Below are 8,331 nucleotides of genomic sequence, written 5' to 3'. Positions count from 1 at the left end.
GAGGCGGGACCCCACGGAGGGAGTGGAGCGTGCGAGCGGAGGGCGGGGAAGCGCGGTGGTGGGCGGAGTCCTGCCACCTGCTCTTGCCACCCTCGAACTCTCCGGGTCTCGAGCTACGCCGAAAACAGGAAAACGTGACGGCGTATTTCGCTCGCGAAAGTTCTCTGTCTTTAGTTTTACTCACCCCGCCTCCATCCCCGGACTAACTTTCCCCACCTCCCCGGGAAGGTCAAGGTGACTCTAGATTTTACAAGTGGGGACTCGCAAACTTCCAGGGCTGGAGGGTTGCTGAGGTACCCCACTGGCCTCCCAAAGGCAGGTTCCGATCTGTTCCAAGTCCCTACCTGCCCAGGTGCTGGAGTCGTCGTCTTGCACGGCCAATAATGAATCGAGACTCTTCTGTTTAATGTGAGGAGGAATACGCTTTCTCGCGGGGACACGAGCTCGGTTAGCAGAATTAATCGAAAAAACAGGTTGAACCATCGCAGGGGAGTGTTGCGAGCCTTTCCTGGGTGTTGCGATGGGTGCTTTAGGGAAGTCAATCCAATTGTCCATTAGTGTCCGGCAAGCTAAGGATTAGGTGTTAGTAACATGTGCTCAAGAAATAACATTTTAAAGCATCCGAGTGTGCAGGGTGCTGACAGATGCAGTGAGGGGAGGAAAATATGTCAGCAAATTAATTGCCTTTACTAAAAGCATTGATATTAATTGAGAATATTAAGGTCCATTAAGGTAATAGATGTCAGTGCACATTCAAACATATTTGGTAACACTCTTAAGTGTTTAAATATATCACCATAATTTTTCAACCTTTTCCCATTTACACAAAATAGAAAATGCATCTCTATGTTCCAGGTGCTGTGAATAACCTTAATCTCAACAACAACTTGTTAGGTAGGTAGTTTCCTCTTTTCACAAATGATGAAACCATTTCAGAGGTGAAATGAGTTACCAAGTTCACACCTCTTTAAGTGCTAATACCAGGAGGTAACCCAGTCTTCTAACTCCACAGTGAGACTGTTAACATCAGCTTTTAAATCCAAACTCTGCCTTCTGATAGAAATCAGTCCATTATTAATTATTTCCAATCTTTAATAAGATTTAAATGTTGTTGCATGTCAGGCAGGGTATGTAAACATGGCTGAATATAATCTTATCAATTTCTGAGATTTTAAATCAATTCCTTAACAGGGAAAACAAAAGAGTCATAGTTCAGGCATGTGGCAGCAAGCCTGGTGGTTTTCTAGTTTCTAACACCAGCCCCACTCCTCAAAGTCACTTATTTCTCTGTTGCCTCAGTCCCTGCTACACACACTCTCGTTTTACACACACACATCCCACCGCCTTCCACAAGCTCTGATTCTTGTGGCTCCCACCAAGACAAAAGACAAGGAGTTTTTGACAGTACTCTTTATGCCCCTTTGAAAATACCTCAAGTGCAATGTCCATGCTTTAACAAACCCTTCCTCTTTACCATGGCCTGTTAATATTTGCATCTTTGAGACATCTGCTACAGCTCCTCTTTACCTCTTTCTGGTCACTGCCACAACAACAATAATAAGAGCAAAAACTTGACATTTTGCTATGTGCTTGGTGCACTTTACATGTTTGATTTCATTTCACCCTTTTATCAACTCTATGAGAAAGTTCATGTATTCCCTTTTTAAGGTGAGGAAAATGAAGTAGAAAGAGAGACTAACTGGAGCGTGGGGTAGGCCTGTCCTTAGTAATTTTTATCTTATGTACAGATCCTCTGTTTCCTCAACAGATCTTTATGACCACCAAGTGTTATTACAATAAGAATATTTACAGATAAGCTACACAGAGGGGAATTGTGTGGCTATGAGTTTCTGAGGTTTACTTACACTCCTTAGAGAATTTTACCTACGAATATAACATAAAAATAAGAATAAACATTTGAGGAAAAGGGAAGAAATTTCTAAGTACTTTCAACTTCCTTCTCTCCCTTTCTTCTCTCCTAGAATTTTGGTTAATCCGGGAAAGTTTTAAAGCCCACTTTTAAAGTATACAAACAAAGCTCAAAACGGCAATTCTTTCACACCTCACAATCAGTTATTATTTTATAAGTAATTATTTTCACTAATGTTTCCTTCTCCTAAAAAGTTAAAATAGTCCTTAAAAATGGTTAGAAGTTCCTGCTGCTCTCCATAGAAAAAAATATTGGCTGAATAAACCTCAAGGGAGGAGGAAAGGAGACTTTTTGGCAAATCTGTTACTCAAAGGCTTGAGTTGTAAAGTGACAAGTGATAAGACACCACTGATTAGCAACATAGCCTAAAATATCAGGACTCTGTAGCAATGCTTGAATCACATATTGTTCTCTGAAAAATATTCATGCAACTTCAAAGCTTTATCTTTAGCAAGCTCTCTAAAGAGTTTTCTAGCGATAAATCCTGAAAACTACCCAAATATCTTGTTTAAATGTTGAATGCAGTTACCTAATGTTAACAAAACTGAGAATAAGAATATTATACATCCTTCCATTCCTCACTGTTAGGATTTTAATACTCAGTTCTCAACCACATTATAACTTGTTTCTACCCATTTCTTAATAATCTCAATCACTTATCACTGTTGCTAAATTAAAATAATAATTGCTTACAACTACTGTAATTTGAGCATTTACTATGCTCTTGACATCTTGTGCTAAGTTCCTCACATGCATTATTTCCTTTAATTCTCAGAACAACATTATGAAGTAAATAGTATCATGACGTCTACCTCCCTTTTACATATAGGGAAACTGAGGTTAACTGCCTCTCCCAAGTTCACCTTGCCTGGAACAGTTCAGGAAGTCTGATCTCATAGCCTGGGCACCCAACTATTATACTTGTGAGGGACATGGCAGAGGGAACAAAGTCTTTCATCTTTATATTGCTATTACATTTTAGCAAAGTAAAACTATTATTATAACACTTTGTGGGCACTAGATACAGGCAACACATAAATGTAAATAAAAGGCTCTAATTTTTAGTGCACTCTAAATACATTATGCATTTTTAAAACAAAAGCAATAAAGATGGTACTTGTGGAGAAAAGGGCAAATCCTCTGTGTCTGAGAATGCAATGCTAAGTATAAAATTGCAAGTCTATGCTCTTGCTAAAGTTAGAATATCAAAGCTAAAAATAGAAATATTACACTCTCTATTTTGCCACCTCAAACTTACTTTGAAGTTTGATCCTCTTAATTTTAAACTTCCCTTCCTTTTATTCCCCTGCATTGTACTCTTAAAAAAAAAAAAAAAAAGATTTACTGAGATATAATTCATACGCCGTATATAATTCACCCATCTCAAGGGTACTATTCAAAGGTTTTTGGTATACTCACAGAGTTATGCAACTATCACTACTAGCTGATTTTAGAACATTTTTATCACCCCAAAAAGAAAACAATACCAATTAACAATCAGTCCCCATTCCCTCCACCCCCAGCCCTAGACAACCACTAATCTACTTTCTGTCTCAGATTTACCTATTCTGGACAACTTATATAGGAATTATATAACATGTGGTCTTTTGTGACTGGCTTCTTAGCATAATGTTTTCTGGGTTCACTCATATTGTAGTATGTATTAGTACTTTATTTTGACTGAATAATATTCCATTATACAGATAGACTACATTTTAATTATCCATTTACCAGTTGATGAACATTTGAACTGTTTCTGTTTTGAGGCTATTATAAGTAATGTTGTTGTGAATATTTGCTTACAGGGCTTGTGTGGACATGTTTTCATTTCTCTTGTATATATATCTAGGAATGGAGTTGCTGGATTATATGGTAACTTTATGTTTAACATTTTGAGGATCCAAACTGTTTTCCAAAGAGGTTGCATCATGTTACAATCCCACCAGCAATTATGAGGGTTCTAATGTCTCCACATCCTCATGAATGCTTGCTTTGTCTGTCTTTTTGACTATAGCCATCCTAGTGAGTGTGAGGTGCTATTTCACTGGAGCTTTGATTTGTATTTCCCTAATGGCTAATTATGTTGACCATCTCTTCATGTGCTTATTGGCCATTTTGTATCTTCTTTGGAGAAAATCTATTTAGGTTCTATCTGGTATACTTACCTTTTCATTATCAAGTTATAAGAATTCTTCATATATTCTAGATTTCAAGTGCCTTATCAGTTATATGATTTGTAAATGTTTTATCCCATTTTGTGGGCTGAGTTTTCACTTTCTTGGCAGTAACCTTTACAGCATAAAAACTTTTAATTTGATGTGGTCTTTTGTGATGAAGTCCAATTTATCCATTTTTCTTTTGTCACTTGTACTTTTGTTGTCATATCTAACATGACTTTGCCTAACCCCAAAGCACAAAGATTTACATCTATGTATCTATGTCTTTCATCTATCTATTTTCATCTATGTCTTCTTCTAAAAGTTTTATAGATTTTTTTATAGTTTTAGCTTTTACATGTAGGCCTATCAACCATTTAAAAATAATTTTTTGTTGGGGCGCCTGGGTGGCTCCGTTGTTAAGCGTCTGCCTTCAGCTCAGGTCATGATCCCAGGGTCCTGGGATCGAGCCCCGCATCGGGCTCTCTGCTCTACAGGAAGCCTGCTTCTCCCTCTTCTACTCCCCCTGCTTGTGTTCCCTCTCTCGCTGTGTCCCTCTCTGTCAAATAAATAAATAAAATCTTTAAAAAAATAAATAAATAAAAATAAAAATAATTTTTTGTTTCATGTATTCCCCTTCCTTTTTTCAAATTTTATTTTATTTTTTTTTAAGTAGGCTCCACACTCAGCGCAGAGCCCAATGTGGGGCTTGAACTCACCACCCTGAGATCGAGACCTGAGCCAAAATCAAGAGTTGTGCGCTTAACTGACTGAGCCACCCAGGTGTCTCCCCCCACTTTTAATTTGAATTAATTTTGAATATGTCAAACCAAAAAGAAGAACTTTAGAAGAAAAACAAGATACTGTTATTATTCATCTTATTTAAAAAATTTTTATTTTGGACATTACAATAAATAGCAAGTTTTTAGGTTTAAATACATCCAATGAAGTTCCAAATGCATCTGTCTAAACCCCTTTGAAAATAGAAAATATGGTTCACACTTAATACTATCTATTCATTCTAAGAATAGACACTTAATTCAACAATTATTTATTAAATACCCGGCTGTGTGTCAAGCACTATATGGAGCCCTGAGGATTCTGTGGTGAACAAAACAGCAAGGCTTTCGTTTTCATGGAGTGTACACTCTGGTGGAAAGAAACAAAGAAAAAACAAGCAAATAGATACATCACTAAGATTATTTTCAGAATGATAAGTGAGAGTGTAATATGAGGGAGGGACAACTATTTGGATTACATGGTCAGAAAGTCTTTGAGCTGACGTCTGAATCAATGGCCAAAAGCACCAGCTTTGCAATGATTTGAAAAAAAAAAAACAAAAACAAAAAACAGAAGGAACAGAGAGCAAGAGACCAAGAGGTAGGAAGTAGCTTGTAGGTTCCAAGATAAAAAACAAGAGGAAAACCAAATATCTCTAAGAGTCTATAGGCAAATGAGCACAAGTTTGGGATGACAAACTGGAAAATAGTTCCTGACGTGAATACAAACTTAATTAAGACTGTGTATGCCTCCAGTTTCCTATTTAAAGAGGAATCCTCAACTAACGTGGTAATAAAGTTTAAAATTTAAATGAGGAAAATATTCTGTAATCAAAATTAGCCTTTGTTATTCTAAAGAGGCCAGATCAACACATTCTTGAATTTTAACCTGATGCCTTAGGCATTGAGGGCAAAAGCATTCCCTACTTGATCCAACTTAAGGGGAACTTAAGGCATTTCTTCTTGATCTAATGGGAACTTAAGCATTGCTTTTTTTTTTTTTTTTTTAACTAAGAGAAAGTCACCCCCTCTCCATACTCCAACTGTTGTTGGCTTCTGTGAAGTGGTTTAGAGGCAACAACACCAAACAAAAATTGTCGGCAAAAGCTTTCTTCATAGTGATATCATATTTATCAGGAGTTACCATAGAGCTGAGATAGAATATATCTGGGTGTTATCCCTAAAACTGAAAAATTAGGAGAGATAATTATAAGCACAATGCTCAACCATAATAAACACTTAATAAATGATAGCTATTATCTCAATAGCTTTGGCTGATCTTCAGTGATACTACTCTTGATTGCTAGCTGGAATGTCTTAGGTTTCTGCTGTTCCCAAAGGAAACAAATGGTAAGGGTGAAGAAGTTGAAGCTTCCGTGGTTAATGTTCACAGGAGGAGATTATATGTAGAAACTTTGGAGCAGGGGCACCTGGGTGGCTCAGTCGTTAAGCATCTGCCTTCGGCTCAGGTCATGATCCCAGGACACTGGGATGGAGCCCCACGTCGGGCTCCCTGCTCCACGGGAAGCCTACTTCTCTCTCTCCCTCTTCCCCTGCTTGTGTTCCCTCTCTCGCTGTGTCTCTGTCAAAAAAAATAAATAAAATCTTTAATTAAAACAAACAAACAAAAAACTTTGGAGCAAGTTTTGTGTATGCAGAAATCTCAGGTTAGGCACAGATCTGGGTGTGAGGGCTACGAGCTCTTGCAGCCCACCACCACCACTGGGATGTTCTTCCTTCCTCTAGTGCCAACTTAGTAGAAATTCTGTTTGAGTTTATTAAGGGTATTCCTTTTAAATTTTAATCTGGGGTCTCTGATTGCCAAGAAATTGCATGCAAAATTTTGCATATTCCCAGGGTAGAGGTTACTTTCATCAGATCTTCTGAAGCATTTAAGAGCAAATCTATAGAAATAGTAAGTAGATTAGTGGCTGCCTATGGCTGTGGAGGAGACGTGGGGAAGACTGGGCAGTGACTACTTATGGGTATGGAGTTTCTTTTAGGGGTGATTAAAATGTTCTAAAATTAGATTGTGGTGATGGTTGTAGAAGTCTGTAAATATATGGGAAAATATTGAATTGTAAACTCTAAATGGCTGACTTGATGATATGTGAATTATATCTCAAAAAAAAATTTTAATAGTAAGTATCTAAGACATTCAAAAGACTAAGAACCATTGCTGTCTGGCATAAACCCCTGATCATATCTTATTTTCTAATCCCATAAACTCAAAACTGTCGTGTTCTGAGTGCTTACTATGTGCCAGGCACTGTACTAGGTGCTTTGCACGTATTATATTATCATATAACAAACTTTGAGGGGGGATTCTCATCCACACTAAATGTGAAACCAACAAATGATAAAACTGAATTTGAATTCAATTTCATCCAGCTCCAAACTCATGTTCCTTCTGTTATGCCACCAGGACTTCTCAATTTTTTCCTAACTAAGTATCCGTAATAGCTACAAGGGTACCATTTTTGAGAGCAATGTACAGTGTTATTGCCCTTCCATTCTGCTCTAATCAGTCATTACCTTCTAATAGTTCTTCCCATTATCTCCCAAACATCCCACTTCTCCCCCCGCCCCCATGACCAGCACTCCAATGCAGAGTATCTAGGAGTATCACTCTATCTGGTGGCCTTGACTTCAAATTTCATCTGGTCTGGATTGCAGATCATGTCATTCCTAGGCTTGACAGCTCTTCCCCTATTATATATAGGATAAAGTCCAGAACCCTCAGCAAAGCACTGGTGGCCTTTGATAATCTGGTACTACTTTCTTTACAGCCTCCCACCCATGCACCCTAACCCTCAAACCCTATGGGACTAACTCACCCTACCCCATGCACATGCTCATGTTCCATATCCTTTAGATACTTTACAAGTCACATCCTGTTCCAAGAATTCACATGGCAAATTCCTTCTCATCCACTAGGTCTCATCTTGAGTTCACTTCCTATAAGAAGCCTCCTCTGACCTGTAAACATAATGCCCCCCTGCCCTACCATGTGCTCTTATATTACCCCTTTCTACCTCATTTACACTACTTACCACACTGCATTAGCACTGTCTATTTACCTCGTCCAGTAGTTTGTAAATCTTTGCAGTGGGGGTGTTGAGTTTAGCTGTTATGCCCCCAAGTGCTGGTGCTTAGCACATAAATCTCCCTATTGAAGAATGTGCCCCTTATATCCCATACGATTCAAACTCTTATTTCTCGTGCCTAGCATATTTCTGTATCCTAAATATCTCTTCAGTGATACTTCAGGCATTTTGAGCATTTACAACATGCCAGGCACAGTTCTAAATATTTAATATGGATGAACTCGTTTAAAACTCATAATAACTTTGTGAGGTCAGTGGTATCATTAACCCATTTTACACAGGGAACCTGAGGGACAGAAAGTTTCAATAACAAGTGGTGTGACCTTGAGCAAGTAAATGGCAAAACCACAATTCAAACA

This window comes from Phoca vitulina, unplaced genomic scaffold (assembly GCF_004348235.1).
Source record: "Phoca vitulina isolate PV1807 unplaced genomic scaffold, GSC_HSeal_1.0 scaffold2, whole genome shotgun sequence".
Taxonomy (NCBI): Eukaryota; Metazoa; Chordata; class Mammalia; order Carnivora; family Phocidae; genus Phoca; species Phoca vitulina.
The sequence above is the reverse complement of the archived record's forward strand: the minus strand, read 5'-3'. Positions refer to the sequence as shown.